Source organism: Ambystoma mexicanum, chromosome 3q, assembly GCF_040938575.1.
Source record: "Ambystoma mexicanum isolate Mex_15411 chromosome 3q, UKY_AmexF1_1, whole genome shotgun sequence".
Lineage (NCBI taxonomy): Eukaryota > Metazoa > Chordata > Amphibia > Caudata > Ambystomatidae > Ambystoma > Ambystoma mexicanum.
In genome coordinates, this window is record NC_090926.1 from 587,579,767 (window position 1) to 587,595,668 (window position 15,902).

General features: G+C 44.6%; 1 protein-coding gene across 3 annotated transcripts in view; it reads left to right on the forward strand.

Moving 5' to 3' along the window:
- The first annotated feature begins 2,497 nt into the window (after window positions 1-2,497).
- The window catches only part of MRTFA (myocardin related transcription factor A), a 614,269-nt gene continuing 600,864 nt past the window's right edge, over window positions 2,498-15,902 (forward strand). For 2 of the 3 annotated variants that reach the window (XM_069654401.1, XM_069654404.1), the window contains exon 1: window positions 2,498-2,647. The gene's annotated coding sequence lies outside the window, so the exon portion shown is untranslated. The remainder of the gene's footprint in view (window positions 2,648-15,902) is intronic. The other variant, XM_069654402.1, reaches the window with a different exon arrangement.

The following is a 15,902-nucleotide window of genomic DNA, read 5'->3' on the forward strand; positions in this document are numbered from 1 at the left end:
TGATTTGGACACTGCTACTCATGTACTATACCATGTATGTTTCATGTTGAATATCATATGTTTTAATGTTCATGTGTATCATAACACTTTCTGCACACAAATTAAACAAGAATTGCAGCATGTTTTCAAATTTGACTTTATTGAAATCCAGAAGTGAGAGGGTCTAATCTTCAGTTGGACTCCTATGACCTTGCTCAGTTGTGTTGATATATGAGTATATTTACCTGGGTAGAGCAAGACATTAACCAGGTGCCCTTTGTAATACTTTTTCCCCAAATCCCTCCATCCAGACCAATGTCCCCTATCCCTCCCTCCAGGTCCACACCAACATGCCCCATCCCTCCATTCCAGAGGCCACCAAGATGTCCCATCCCTCCCTCTGCACACCATCCTGCCCTCCACTTACCCTAGATGCCTCCAAACTATCCACACACCAAGAAGTCCCATGCCACCTTTCATATCCAAACCGAGATGCCCCCATCTCGCCCTCTAGCCCCATATTATAATGCCTCCTCCCTCCACACACCCAGCTACCCCCATCCTGCTCTCCAGACCCACACCAAGATACCCTAACATCACAGCATTCCAGATCCCACCTAGATGCCCCCATCCCTCTCCACACACCAAGAAGCCCCATGCCAACCATCATACACACACCAGGATGCCCCCATTCCAGATCCCACCAAGCGGCCCACTCCCCACCCCTCCAGACCCATGCCATGATTTCCCTACCCTCCTTCCACACACCATCCTGCCCTCCACTCACATCTAGATGATGCACTCCAGACCCACCCCAACGTGCCCACATCACTCCCTCCAGATCCACACCAAGAAGCCCCACTCACTCTATTCCAGAGCCCCCAAAATGCCACCAACCCCATCAAGAGGCCCCACACTCCCTCTGTGACCCAACCTACACCTAAATGACCCATCCGACCCTCCAGACCTGCACACAGGTGTCCCATGCCACCCTCCAGACCAACACACACAATGACTCCATCCCACACCTCACCAAGATGTCCCCACAGGCAGCAAAATGCCCCATCCCACCATACACCTAGATGACTCATACCACCCCCAGACCAACAGAGACCTGTTCCAGGCGAAAACCAATGTGCCCCCATCCATCCTTTGCAGACCCCACCATCCTCACTCCTGACCGCGCTAATCTGCCCCATTTCTCCCTCCAGACCCACACCAAGATGCCCCATCCCTGTGATCCAGACCCCAAAGTGACCCATCCCTCCTTGTAGAGTTGTACTATGATGCTCCATTGCTCCCTTTAGACCCACACCAAGATCCTCCACCCTACGATCCAGATCCCGCCAAGATGCCCCATTCTTCCATCCAGCCCCACCCCAATGTGCCCACATTCCTTTAGACACACGGCATTGTGCCATCATCCCTCCCTTTAGACTCATGCCAATGTGCCCTCATCCCTCCCTTTAGACCCACACCAAAATGTCCTTTTCCCTGCATTCCAGAACCCTCCAAGATGCCCCATCCTCCACACACCAAGATGCACCCGTTCTGCCCGCCAGGCCCACACCCAGCAGCCCCATCCCTCCATTCTAGATCCAAAATGCCCCTCTCTGATCCAAACCCCGCTAAGATGCCTTACCCCCCCTCTAGACCCATACCATGATGCTGTGTCCTCCCTCCACTCAGCAAGATGCCCCCATCACGCATTCCAGACCCACACCAAGACGCCCCATCCCTCCCACCAGACCCACAAGATACTCCATACCTCCCACCAGACCCGCACCAAGATAAGCCACCCCAGCCTACCAACTATTTAAACCAAACACACTCATCAATCAACATCAAATTCCCCTTGAAACAGTTCTCTAAATTAGCCTGTTTTATTAGACCCCTTTGACCATTAAGTGCCATTTCCGGTCCCAATCTCCCAACTCCATCTGGTGTCTTGCAGGAACGTTCACGGTATCCCGAAGAAAATGCGCCTTTTAATCTCAGCCATCCGAGAGCACGAAGATAATTGCTGCTCTTGCAGTCAAAGCCTTAACGGTTCCCGCTCACAGAAATCACGATGAGGGAAGATGAAGCTGTACTCCTTAACTGGTGTCTTGCAGGAACTTTCCCGGTATCGCAAGAAAATTCCAGTTTAGCCTCACCGGTTCCCTCTAACGAAAATCGCGATGAATTTGACGCCCAATCTGCTGTTTTGCAGGAACTTTCCCGGTATCCCGAACAGAAAAAGTCCATTTTAATCTCAGCCACCCAAGACCACTCCAGATCCCGGACTGGGTTACTTTTCTTTACAGTCTGGTAGCGTAAGCTTTCACGGTTACCGCTCAAAGGACAGGATACAGGAAAATGACGTGGGACGCTTAAGACCTGGTAGGGAACGAAACGTGCCCAATGCGACGTGACGGAGAGCCGGCAGGGAGCTGAGTTGCTATGATCCGTTTCTTGAACGGGAACTAGACTGCCGTTTCGTCAATGAGCTCGCTTCTAGCTGGAAGTCCGTTTTTAGTGTTGGCAGCTGGTGTGCGGTCCTGTCAGAGTAGGGGGCGAGGCCGGCGTCTGCTTCCGGTTGAAAGTTTCTCCCTTTTTTTCCCCTCCCTACCTTGGTCCGAGGGAGAGGAATTGGGGTAGAGAAGAGGTGGGAGATCGTGGGAAGGAGGTGAGTGGAAGGGCTGGATTTGTAAATTTACTGTAGGTGAATGGGATCGGACGCTGAATCGACCCCTGAGCAATCAATCCTGAGACATTTTATGACAGTAGCAATTCACCAAAGCAGATTGACATGAGCAATAGAGGTTTAAAGTAATAAGCAATATACCCAGAGACAGACAGAAGCAAAATAGCCAAAACAGACGGATGCACGTAATTCACACGGGGACAGGTCATGATACTGATACTGACAGGAATGAGCTTTCCATCGCGAGGCAGACAAATGGTCCAGCTCGTAGACCTACACAGCGATGAGCAATCCGCTCAGAGACCGGCTGGTTGAAGTAATCCACTTTGAGACAGACGGACCGGAGCAGTCCACCCAGAGTAGTGCCGAATGAAGTTTAACCTGGAGGCCCTCTTCCTACACCCAGGATACAATTTGCCCGCTTGGCACACATGGATGCTGTTCTTAATACACCGACCTTTGTTCTGCATGAACTTTACTTTTAGAGCAGGTGGCTTGCTGAATATGTGTCTTTCATGGACTGACCCAGCACTCACTTACTTTTAGAGCAGGTGGCTTTCTGAGTATGTGTCTTTCATGGACTGACCCAGCACTCACTTCAGTAAAAGTGACTTGCATGGGTTTCAACTTTCCAAATGTATTGACGGGGCTCAGCCAGTGACATGTAATCACCAGAACGGAAGTGGCATCAGAAGTGACCATGCACTATAAAGACTAATAGGAAGTGACATGAATAAACAAATTTGCAATAAGTTAGGAAAAGATAAGCCTTAAACCAGATAAAATCTAGCGAAAGGAACTATATGTTATACTGGCGTGAGGGAGAGTTGAGATCAAGACAAAGTCTCCACAGCATTCCAGAAAATGGCTTCTCAACTTTCGAATGCTTGCATGAAAACAATCTGAAAATAATCCAGAGTAATATTTTGAGGCAGCTGCCTGGGCATGCAAAATAAACATTTAGAAAAACTGAAGTCGTTAATGTACAATTCTGACATTTAACATCCTTCCAAATATCTCATAATTGGCTTAGATTAGTAATTGGTTTTTGCAGGTGCCTAGATTTAATCTGGAATTGCTGCACTGCCATTGATTTTGAAAATCGACTGGGCAACTTTGAGCTACTAATGTTTACAATCTATTTATGTATGACTCTTGCTCAGGATGAACACGCATATTTCATACAAACTGTACACAGCATATGAGTTTTACAGTTTGCACGTTATGCAATATCCAAAAACTCACATCAAAGTCAAGTCTCCGTTGACTTTGATGTCCATTTTAAGGTGATGGAATACATGCACACTTGTTATACGAACTGTACACAGAGCGTAAGAGTTTTACAGTTCGTCCGTTACACAATTAACATCTTCTAAAACTCACATCAATGGCAAGTAACAGCTGACTTTGTCAGTTTTAAGATGATGGAATAAATGTACACTTTTCACACAAACTGTGGCAAGAAGAGTATGAGTTTTGCAGTTTGTACATTGCAAGGTCATGGCTGATTTTACACATGTACGTACTACACATATGTGGACACAGAACACATGCTCTTACAAAATGTCCAACCACACACACTCTTACGATGCACACTTGCCACACTCGCATCAAAGGTAAGTTATACGAACTGTACACAGTGTGAGTTTTACAAATCCTTCATTACACAATTAACTTCCAAAAACTCCTGTTAAAGGCAAGTCACAGCCATCTTTGTCAGTTTTAAGGTGATGGAATAAATGTACCCTTTTCATATGAACTGTACACAGCATATGAGTTTTACAGTTCGTAAATACTATAATGACGCACACTCCTACAACACATCATCCTGCATGTGCTCCTATGACATACACTGGTTTGGCAAACTCTTCTACAACACACACTCCTATGATACATGTTTGTATGACACATACGCCTACTACACACGTGTCTACTACACATAGCATGTGGATGTATGACTGGTGCTTTCCCCTGCTCCTACCACACACACTCTTACAGCACATACTTACAGCACACTGTTCCGATGCTCACTCTAATAATACACTCCTATGACACGCACTGCTATTACCTACGCTCCTACAACACATACACCTATAATACATGTTCATATGACATGTGCATCTACTGTACGACACGCACTCCGACGCCACCCTTGCGCCACGCACTGTTATGCAGCATGCTCTTACGCCACACATTTACTTATACTACATGCTCTTGCAACACATGCTAGTATTATAACAAACACTCAAAATCATCAGTAACCGTAATAAAAGTTGAAATTATTTAAAAAAAAAAAGATTTTTTACAAAAGAGTGAAAGTTAAACCTGGGTTCGAAGTTAAGGAAGGCTGGGAGCCATTTAGCACCTGCTTATAGGCTAGAAGAGCCTGGTTAGCTTAAAACGAACAGTAAATAGAAACAAATGGGAAGAGTGGAAGTCAGACACTACAGTAGTATCCTGGAACTCTAGAGGTTTTGCAAGCATCTTGGTAAATCAAGGTTTGTTCACGTCGTATAACATAATTTGCATCCAGGATAACCTGTTGGTGGATATCCCGCTCATTGATGGTTTTGAGGTTATGTTTGTCGGAGCTTAGTGAGGCATGAGAGGTCATCCTCGGGGGATCTTGACAGCAATTAGACACAACCAGGGTTTTTACGGTGTGCAAGGTTGAGTCCAGTAGAAGGGATATGCTTGCAACTCTTTTAGAGTGGAAAATGCAGGGGTCTAGTGTGACTCAAAATTGCTTACTGGTAAATGTCTACCTTAATCCAGAGATCACAAGGATGGAGGAACTGTTGCCTGGTCTTTCTTTTCTCTTTCTGGGTGAAATCCCAGAAGAAGGTGCCTCTGTAATTATTTTGGGAGATTTTAACTGTGAATGCCTGAAAGATTGCTGGTACTAACTCCCTAACAGGGAAAAGACATCCAACGCAAGTCGAGGTAGGGGGTTCCCGGTTAGACAGGAACTCAAGGCATGGGACTTGACACTACTAAATGGTAACTTCACAGATGTTCCCCCCCGAGTTTCACATGGCAAAACAATTGCTGTAGATCAACCCTGGATTACCTCTTCTTGTCTGCCAACCTGATCCATGGGGGAGGGAAATTGGAGGTAAGGCAGACGGACCTAAGCGACCACTGCATGCTGATCTTTGAGCTACCAATCTCTCGAGATGTAATTGCTAACAAGCGCATTCTGAATGTTGAGATCAATGCAAGAAACCATGCCGTGAAATGGACTCACAAAATTTCATTGGCATTAAATCGACAGGTGACTTACTCGACAACAGTGACAATCGTATTAGGTCTCTGCAAGGTTTTGTGCTATGTAAACAATCAATCTTTGGGGAATTATCGTCACCAAGATAAAAGTTCTCAATCATTGGGGTATAACTACATCTTTGACGCTGAGTTCTGAACGCGAAAAAGGCAGTTGTTATATTAATGTTAAAGGATATTTATACCGCGCACCATCACCATAGTGGTCCCCTGGCGCTCTAGCGGATATGAAAGAGAGGCGGGTAGGTTATGGTGTGTTAGTAGGACCAAGTTTGGAGAAAGAGCAAGTGAGCTGTGATGTGCTGTGTGCAGCTTCAGTTCGGTTAACACCGCTTGCTGAGATTTTTGGTGTGGTATCCGCTCCGAGTCCGTCTTGTGCTTTTGTGTAAGACTGTGTGGTGTGTTTGTTGTTTCGGTGTGCTTAAGTGCGTGCGGGTTGCTGTGGTTTGTGATTAGTTGGGGTTTGAGAGGTGTATGAGGAGGTTGAGGTTTTAGTAGGGTTGATTTTCAGCATTGTTGTCTGGAGAAACGCACACTCATATTGTGTGTCTTTCCAGATTTTGATGAGACTTCTTCCTTACAGTGATCTAGTTTCTGCATGCCCAGGCTGTCTCTCATCTCTCTGTCTATGTGTTGCGTTAGTTAGTCTCTACATTCTATCTTTGTTTATACTGAGGCCAGCCCCTGCATTCCAGTCTACGACTGACGTAAATTGGTCCCTGCGTATCTATCTAGTCGTGACCAATGCCATATCCCTAGCTCTGTCTGAGTGCGACGCAGTATAGTTCAGTCCTAACTCGGATGTCAGAATTGACGCAAGTGAATCACCATGCCTATGTCTCAGATGATTATGTTGTGTGTGTTGGGTTAATCGTTACGAGGTCTGTACATCTCCAAGAATACTGCTAGGGTATTGTGTATGTCGATCTAGTGTATTCCGTCTTCTACTTGCTGGCTTGGGTGTGGGTTTTTTAGTGTGGTGATAGCGGTCTCATTTGGCTGGCGAGTTTGGCTTAAATGGAGGTTTAGTTTGAGGAAGGTTGTCTTGTGGGCGTGAGGTAGTAGATTGAACGTGTGGATGCACAATTGGGTTGGGTCGGGGTTTACACAAAGTTCATGTAGTCATGTCTTGTCGGGGGGGTGCTTGGTAGTGGTTGAGGTTCACGGTTGTGCCTGTTGTTGTCTCAGCCTTGTTACCTATTGTTCTGTCATGATTGGGTAGATGCTTGTGGTAGGTTCCGTCTAGCATTGTCTCTTTTATAAATTATTCATAAACCGAGTGGAGGTTTCGTCATGACATGTACTATGCCAGTATTGATTTACACATAAGGTGTATATTTTTTTTATATCTACTTAGATTTTTTTTAAATGGAATAGTTAAGTTACATGTCCTCTCTCCTATAAATCACCAATGATAATACGATCCTTTACAGGAAGAATACAGCCAGCCCACTGCCACATGGTGATCTACTAGAAGTCTCAGAGCTGGTATTTGCTGCTTCGTTCATGATCTAATCCCCGTTTGAAGAAGGTTCTAAATGAGAGACAAACTAAACATGTTGGGGTATATATGTTTCTAGGAAGAAATATTTTTAGAAACATTTGTAACAATTTACAGATAATCTGGTATTAATCACATTATATGTTGGTGTATGAATGAAGACATGAAATCTATGGGGGATTTATTAAGTGTTTGTTAGTATGTGCCTAGTATCAGAAGGACGTGGACGCTGTGAAGATGATCTTACCATATAGTTTATTTAAAGTAAAGCAAGCCATACCTTTCCCTATGTCTATTGGGTGTTCCCAACCTATATTATTAAGGTGCTCTTCAGTCAGAGTGAATGTGTCTGACCATAATCGGGGGTGTCCACACGCCGTCCCTAACCATGGAAGCCGAAGGGAGTACAACCATCCCACCTTGGTTGGCATGGATCCTTGATTTTTGTAATTTGAGGTCACCACAAGACAACCAGTGGGTGGGAAGAGGGTTAGTGAGAGATTGTGGATGGGTCGAGGGAGTTTAGGGAAAAACATACCATGTTCTCACAATCCATATTCTTAATATCATAGGGTGTCACTCCAACATATCTTGATTAGTGTTTAAGCAACACAATACTTAATTATGCTTGGACCTCACTCCTACTCTCTGCACATGCACCCTTCACTACCCCTCTTTTCCCTGCAATCATATCACTAAATACATCATGGTAAACAATGAAATGGACAGGATGTTGCCTGAGAATCGTAATGGCGCACACAAATCATGGCAATGAAACACATAGATATGGCATAGACAAACTTGTGATAATGAAACACAAAGACAATGATGATTCCAAACATACTCCAACTCAAAAACCAGGCGTGCCCCCTAAATTATTGTGGCACCCTTTGGCACCCCAATATGCTTTATATTTGTGGCTGAGCAGTCTGCATTGCCTTCATCACTTTACTACTTGCTGCTGATATGTGGGCACACTGTTCACCTCAGAGCGTGCTCTAGGTACTTCAAAACGTTATGCAAACATTTCCATACATGTGGTACAAAATGTCAGTAAATGTGCCCAGCATTATCGCCCTTCTTACACATAATGGAGTACTTAACTTAGCTTTGGAGTCGTACGTGGCTTCCCCGAGTATGGAGAATGCAGGCTTTATAATTGGTCTCCCGGACGCTTCTGTGTCGTTGATCCCGGTCTCACAGCCACACCGCCGGGCTCATGCTCTTCACGTTCACCACTGCACCCAGGTGCCTGACACCTGATTACCGCCACAGTCCTGAAAAAGCTGTGTCCTGCCTATGCCCCCAAGTATCGGCAACAATCAGAAACGCAGCATGGGCAGGTGCTGCTAATTAGGCTTGTAGGCCCCGGGCGATTCGTGGCCCCAAAGACTGGCATCTCTATGGCTTGTCAGCCAATTCCCAGTGACTATATCCACTAACAGCCCCACAAACCCTCACAGTTCTTCTTCTCCCATAGCCAGGTTTATCAGGGTGTCTTTTATGAAACTGTTTTACCAGTCTGGGCGCTTGCACTGCCTCTGCAGGTTCCCAGGAGTGATCCGCTGGTCTATTCCCTGCCCATTCCACCAAGTACCACAAATGTCATTGACGCTTTCTTGAATCCAAGATTCTCTGCACTTCATATTTCTCTCCCCCATCTTGCATAATGATCTGTGGCTTCTTGGTTTGTGCACCAACTGCTGCAGGTTTAATTAGAGATGCATGAAACACAGGATGTATCTTTAATGTTCCAGGTAACTTTAATTAACAGCTGTGTCGGATATACATATGACAATCACATACGGTCCAATGAATTGTGGTATGAGTTTACGTGCCCCCACCATCTTGATGTTCTGTGTCGACAACCACACCTTGTCCCCCCACCCTCTATTTGGGGGCTTCCTGTCATTTATCTGCATAACTCTTGTAGGGCTATTTAGCCCTTTCCAGGTTTTGGCTGTTTGCGCTCAGTAAGTGTTGGCAAGTTGACTGACCTCGTGATGTGTTCCGGTATATATTTTGCTCCTGACCATACAAAACACATTTGGTGACATACCCAGTGATTATGTTCTGTGTTGTTATGCATAAACTCTTCTAGCCAAAGAGCTCTCACCCATGAGTCCATAACCTCAGCTAACAGACAGCGCAGGTATTGCTCCATAGTCTGATTCACCCGTTCCGTTTGACCCTCTGTTTGCGGGTGATAACGGGTAGATAACACACAGTTAACTCCTAACAATCTACAAACAGTATGTCAAAACCAGGACGTAAACTGTGAACCCCGGTCATACACAATGGTGCGCGGTAACTTGTATATTCGCACCTGGGGTCAAGTCCTAGAAATGATTAGTGGGGGGACTAATTAACATACCAATTGAATGTGGTGTCACCGGAAATTAGCATATGAAGGTGCCATCTGAATAAACTGGGGACTCCGTCCACCCTCAACTTGAGCCCTGAAGCGCATGATGTATTGAAGGAAGAACTCAGTGAGCTGTCGTGCACTCGGAATACCAATACATGGGACAAAATGAAACTGCTTGGAAAAATAATCAACCAGGTAATTCTGTAAAGAAATCCATGTCTATAAGGGACCAGGGTCGCTGCGGTGTGGGCAATGGATGCAACAACCCCTTTTTCTTCGAATGACCACCCTCGTTTGGCATGCACGCATCGCACTGTTGTATGTAAGCGCATGTACTTTTCTTTGTATTTCAGGCCACCAAAAATATCTTCCCAACAACATTTTGGTCTTTCGCACCCCCACATTCCCTACTAAAGGCCACATGTGGCACCACATTAATGCTTTATCTCTTAATTGTGAAGTAGGGAGAAACAATCTATTGGCATAATAATGCAACTCTTTCCGTACCTTACTAAGTGGACCTGCAAATTTCCATGACAATAATTCTTCTTTGGAAATACTATTCCTAATGTCTTCCAATAAACCTTGGGTAACTGCTCCCATCATCCTGTCATCCGGTAATATAACCCTTCAACACTTGATTGTGTCATGTCCACACCTGAATACTACTCGTGAGAAACATTGTAAAAACCTTTTGAGTTTGTACATGGAGAAGGATGAAAATGAGATTTGGAGCATTTTATTTTGGAGTACCAGATTTTCAGTTATGAAGGCCATTGTTCACTTTCTAGAAAACATTCTATCTGAAGAGATATTGTTATGAGCGTGTTGAAAGGATACTGTAATAAGATAAATGTCTCTGAATCTAGAATTGTGTAAGCAACAACTGGTCCTCTCTCTCGTAAATGCTGGCGATTTTAACTATTCATACTGGTTTTAATGTAAGCAGACACTTCACTGCTCCATATGTCACTTTTATCATTTTGACTTATATGTTTGAAGTTGTAATTCTTCTCCTCGTTGTTTTTCTCCTTGTTTATTCTCCTTGTTTATTTCCCTTGAATTTATGTATTATTTTGCAACGATGTATACTAACTGTTGATTTTGAAAAGTTGATGTAATCAGCTATATCAAAATAATAAAAAAAAAAAAAAAAATAAAAATATAGGCCGAGATTCTTCTACTACTCACTCGGCCTGCTGCTGAGTTAGTGCATCTGCCTTGCCATTCTTTTCTCCCTGGCCGGTAGGTGGTGATAAAATGAAATTCTCCATACTGTGCCCACTGCAATTGCCTATGATTTAGAGTCTTGTCTGTTCTCAAATACTGTAGGGTTTTATTCATATATAGCGCGCTAAGCCCTTGGGGAACAAGGCACTTGAACATAAAATACAAACAGTAACAATTATACAATATGAAGGATAACGAATCTGACCAATGAACAGTACATTTGACTAAGCTATTGGTTGTTGTGCTTGTACTTGGATCACAATTCTTTTATTTGCTCATACAGTGTTTGGCCTTGGGAAAAGAGCCATGTTTTGAGGTCTTTGTGGAATAGCCAGAATAAAGGTTCGGCTCTTAACGATGGTGGAAGCGCATGCCACTGTTTTCTGCTACTACTGGGAAGCAAAAGCCACCAGCTCTCTGTAGTCTGAATTTTGGTATTGAGAGGAGATTGGCTTGAGTGGACCGAGTGGGTCAGGTGGATTGTGGTTTCAAGAATTTTCAAGTGAGGTATCTAGGCGCAGTGTCGGAAAGGCATTTGAGTTATGGAAAGGTTTTAAAAAGGATGCACTCATGCATTGGGTGCTGGTGTGGACTTCTTCTGGTTGGCGAGATGTGATCTTCGGGATTTTTAAAGCCGCTCTAACAGCATTATTCTGAATAATCTGAAGTTTTTTTTATATTGGACGTTGTGGTTCCTGCGAAGACCGTGTTACAATAGTCTTGTCTTGAGACAATCAGTGCTCTTCCTTGCGTGACACAGTGGTCTACTGGCGGTAATTAGTTTAGAGGTAAATGCTGCTGCTGAGGCAATGGCATTTACCTGTCTTTTTAGTGATAGAGATGCATCTAAGTAAACTCACATTTTTACTTCTTTAGAGACTGTGGTGGAGTTTGGAAGGAAGGAAGGCATGGTATCAAACCGTAAGACAGACACAAGTGATCACAGTTCAAGAGTGTTTATTGAACTTCAACTGGGTTTGAAAAACAGCTATCTACTCCTAAATCAAAAGATGGGAGCAAGATACGACCATCAAATAATAACGCAGTCCTAGTGGTGTCTTGTCAAAATAAAAGGGCCTAAACTTATAAACCTATTGCATATCCTTACTTCTAAATACAACAAGTGTCGTAAACAATGTTATGCAAAAGAAAAGTGTGTTCAAGAAATATTTCAGGATATTGAAGCCATTGGCTTCTCTACCGCAGGTTTTCAGCACGGGACAAGGCGGCGCCCTTGAGCTTAGCACAGGCTCTGGCTTCTCTAGCACGAGGATGCAGTTCAAATCTCAGTATCAGGGCCTTTACTAAAATCTCTTTGCTATTCAAAGTTTCTTACTTCAGAGGGCCTGATACGACAAATAAACATTCAAAAGATCCTTTCTCCTCAGGATTCTCACGTACAACTTCTTGGGTGATTTTTGCTTCACCCCTGGCCCCCCTCCACCGGGCTCAGACCCACTGTAACACAAGGCTTTCAATTGATCTCCCTCTGGTGGGCTCAGGCCAACTTTATCTACTTTACCACAAACTTTCTTTACTGTATCAACATCAATGACTTTCGTCTGTGCGTGTGATTTAGCTTGACCCGCCTCAGGTCCACTTGCTTGCAACCTTGGCTTCAACACAGACCGGTCTTGTATTGGTCTCCCCGACTCACCGGCTGTGTTGTTTTCACTGAAGCTGCTCGGTTGTCAGTCTGTTTTCCTTTAGAGTGGGCTGTCGGTGAGAAAGTGTTTGTGTTGTAAAAGGCTGGGGGTAGAGTTCCTAAATATCCTACCGGATAGGATGGGGTGAAGGTGGTAAAAGGAAGGGGATACTGCGTCTCATCATCTTGTGTCCCACTCCCCATAGACCCCTCACCCAGGTGATCCTCCTGCACTGGTCCACCCCCAGGAGCTGGATCCAAAAGCTATGTCCATGTCCTGGCCACCTGTATGACAGATCCCCGGGGACTATTGGGTGAGACTCCTAATTTCTCACAGGTTACCGTCAATAATGAAGGAGTTGTATGCTTTGTCAAGTTTGTTCAGAAGTGGTTGGGACCCGACAAGGAGCAGCTCTTTCTTATCGTTTAAACAGAGTGAATGCATAGCCATCCAGGCCTGAATAAATTGGTAAATTGTGCCTAGGGTGTCGGAGTTTAGGTTGCAAGAGATTTAAATGGGAATGAGGATTTGGGTATCGTCTGCGTAATTCGTTTAGGAGATGCCCAATGAGTCCAGCTGGTCCAAGAGTGGTTTCGTGAATATATTGTAAAGTGTTGGGAAGGGCGCACAAGCCTTGGGGAACGCCACACGAGACAGAGGCTGGGAGGGCTGAGGCGGTCGGCGAGAATACTCTCATTGTTTTGTTGGATAGAAAGGATGCAATCCAGGCTGTAGGTTTCGGTAGAAGGGGTCTGTTGAGGAAAGATGTTGGCAGAGGATATTGTGATTTATCAAATCAAATGCTGCTGACAAGTCCAATAGGAGTAGGAGGGCAAGTTTACCTTTGTCTTTAAATGTGTCTATTTGTCATTCTATCAAAGCTTATTCTGTGCCGTGACCCGGGCAGAGCACAGATTGGCGTAGACCCATTAGATTGTTGGTTTATAAGTGATTCTGAATTTGAAGATAGGCTGCTCTGTCTAGTATTTTAAGTAGGAACAGGGCCGTCGTAATAGGGCGGTAGTTGGTAGGCGTGTCGGGGTCAAGGGCAAGTTTCTTCAGGAGTCGTTGGTTAACACTATTACTTGATGACGTGCACCCTTAACATAATGCCTCCCTTCCCGAAAGGCTTCTCTGATGGCCAATAGCTCTTTATCTGTTGTGGAATAATTCTGTTCGCAACTCGTCAACTTGCGTGAAAAAGATGCTACTGGGTGCATGACTCCGGCCTGATCCTTCTGTGAAAGAACCGCCCTGCCGCCAGATTTGCCGCATCTGTCTCCACCTGAAAAGGTTGTTCCTTGTTTGGATGCTACAAAATAGGTGCCTTAGTAAAAGCCCCCGTCAACTCCTGGAAAGCCTGTTCCGCCTCCTCATCCCAATTGAATTGACTTGCTTTCATGAGCAACCAAGTGACTGGTGTGATCTGTGACAAGTTAGCGATAAATTGCCGATAAAATTTCGCCAAACCCAAGAATTATTGTACGTCCGTCACACTCTATGGGGATGGCCAATCAGTAACTGCTCGTACTTTCTTCTGATCCATCTCTATGCCCATAGGTATAAGAAAAAAAAACAGAAACACCACCCTGGACGCATGAAATATACATTTCTCCAGTTTGGCATACAGCCGATGTTCCTTGAGGTGTCGCAAATCTGCTTTAACATTTTGCACATGTTGTTCCTTTGATTCTGAATAAATCATGATGATATCAATGTAGACAATTACAAACAAGTCAATGTAGTCCACAAGTACATCCTTCACAAAGTGTTGAAATGCAGCTGGAGAATTACATAACCCAAACAGCATCACCAAATACTCGTACAGACTGAATTTGGTCCAAAATATTGTCTTCCATTCGTCCCCGGCCTTAACTCTGATCAGATGATAGGCCCATCTTAAATCCAACTTGGTATAAACCACTACTGTCTTTACCTGGTCTAACAAAGCAGATATCAGAGGCAAAGGAAACCTGTTTTCAATGCTCCCTAGTCTATGCAGGTCTTCAAATACCCTCCTTTTTGGGGACAAGAAATAAGGGGGATGACACTGGCAATTTGGACACCCTTATGAAACCACGTGCTAGCATATCGTAAAGATATTTGAGTAAATGTTGATTCTCTTGTTTGGTTAGAGCATATATGCGACTACAAGGCAGTTTGGCCTTGTCCTCCAAGTCAATTACACAATCGTAGGGTCTATGAGGTGGTAAAGATTCTGACTTCCGTTTGTCAAAAACTTCAGGGAGTACGGTCTCCGCTGCCCCAATACTTTTTGAACAAGCTGGTCCCTCCCCCACGAAAGTTGCTGGCCCGGCCAAGTCTTGTACATGTTCAGCACATTGTGGAGCATGGAAAGACAATGTGTGCTCTGCCTAGTCTATGATGTGATTATGGGCCACTAACCATGGCATTCCCTGAATTACTCCAAACTTGGGAGCAGCAATTAGATCAAATGTTACTACCTCCTCATGTCCTGACAAACGTATAATTTGTAACAGCTGAGTTTGAGTGGTGATTGGGCCTGAAGTCATTATGGAAGCATCTACAGATCGAACTGGTTCTGTCACTGCCTTGCCTTGTGTGGGCAACACCAATTTTTCAGCTAACAGGACATCTAAAAAGTTACCCATAGCCACAGAATCAATCATGGCCTAGACAGTCACCTTAGTCCTAGCAAAAAACAGGGTCACCAGTATGTATAGATGAGGTGTCTTGTTTTGGGCAGTGTTGGCAATGCAATTTGGGAATCCTTTGTTCTTTGGACGTGTCAATTCTGTTCCCTTTATTGACGAGCCTGCTCTTTTCCCGCCTCCGGCTTCAACCCCCAAAATACCCCCCTTTACCACAATATTTATTTTATTTATTTATTGATCGCTTGTTAGGTGCTTATACAGCAAGTAAATTCTGTTTCAAAGCGGCAAGGTTTCTGGCTTCAGAGGGCGGAGCAGGGGGAGAGCCCATGGAGGAAGGCCAGAGTGAAGGAAAGAAGGCAAGAGCATGGGTCCCAATGGGAACTGTCTGTTTTGCTGGCATTGAGGCAGAGATCATTGGAAGTGCACCAGGCCTGAATGGCAGATAGGCAGTCACGGATGATGGAAGGTGCAAGAGGGTCAGGTCAGCAGGAAGTTTGAAAAAGAGTTGTGCATAACACTGGAAGTTGGGGGAGAAGGAGGAGATGAGGAATACCAGCTGAGTAAGGTAGATGTT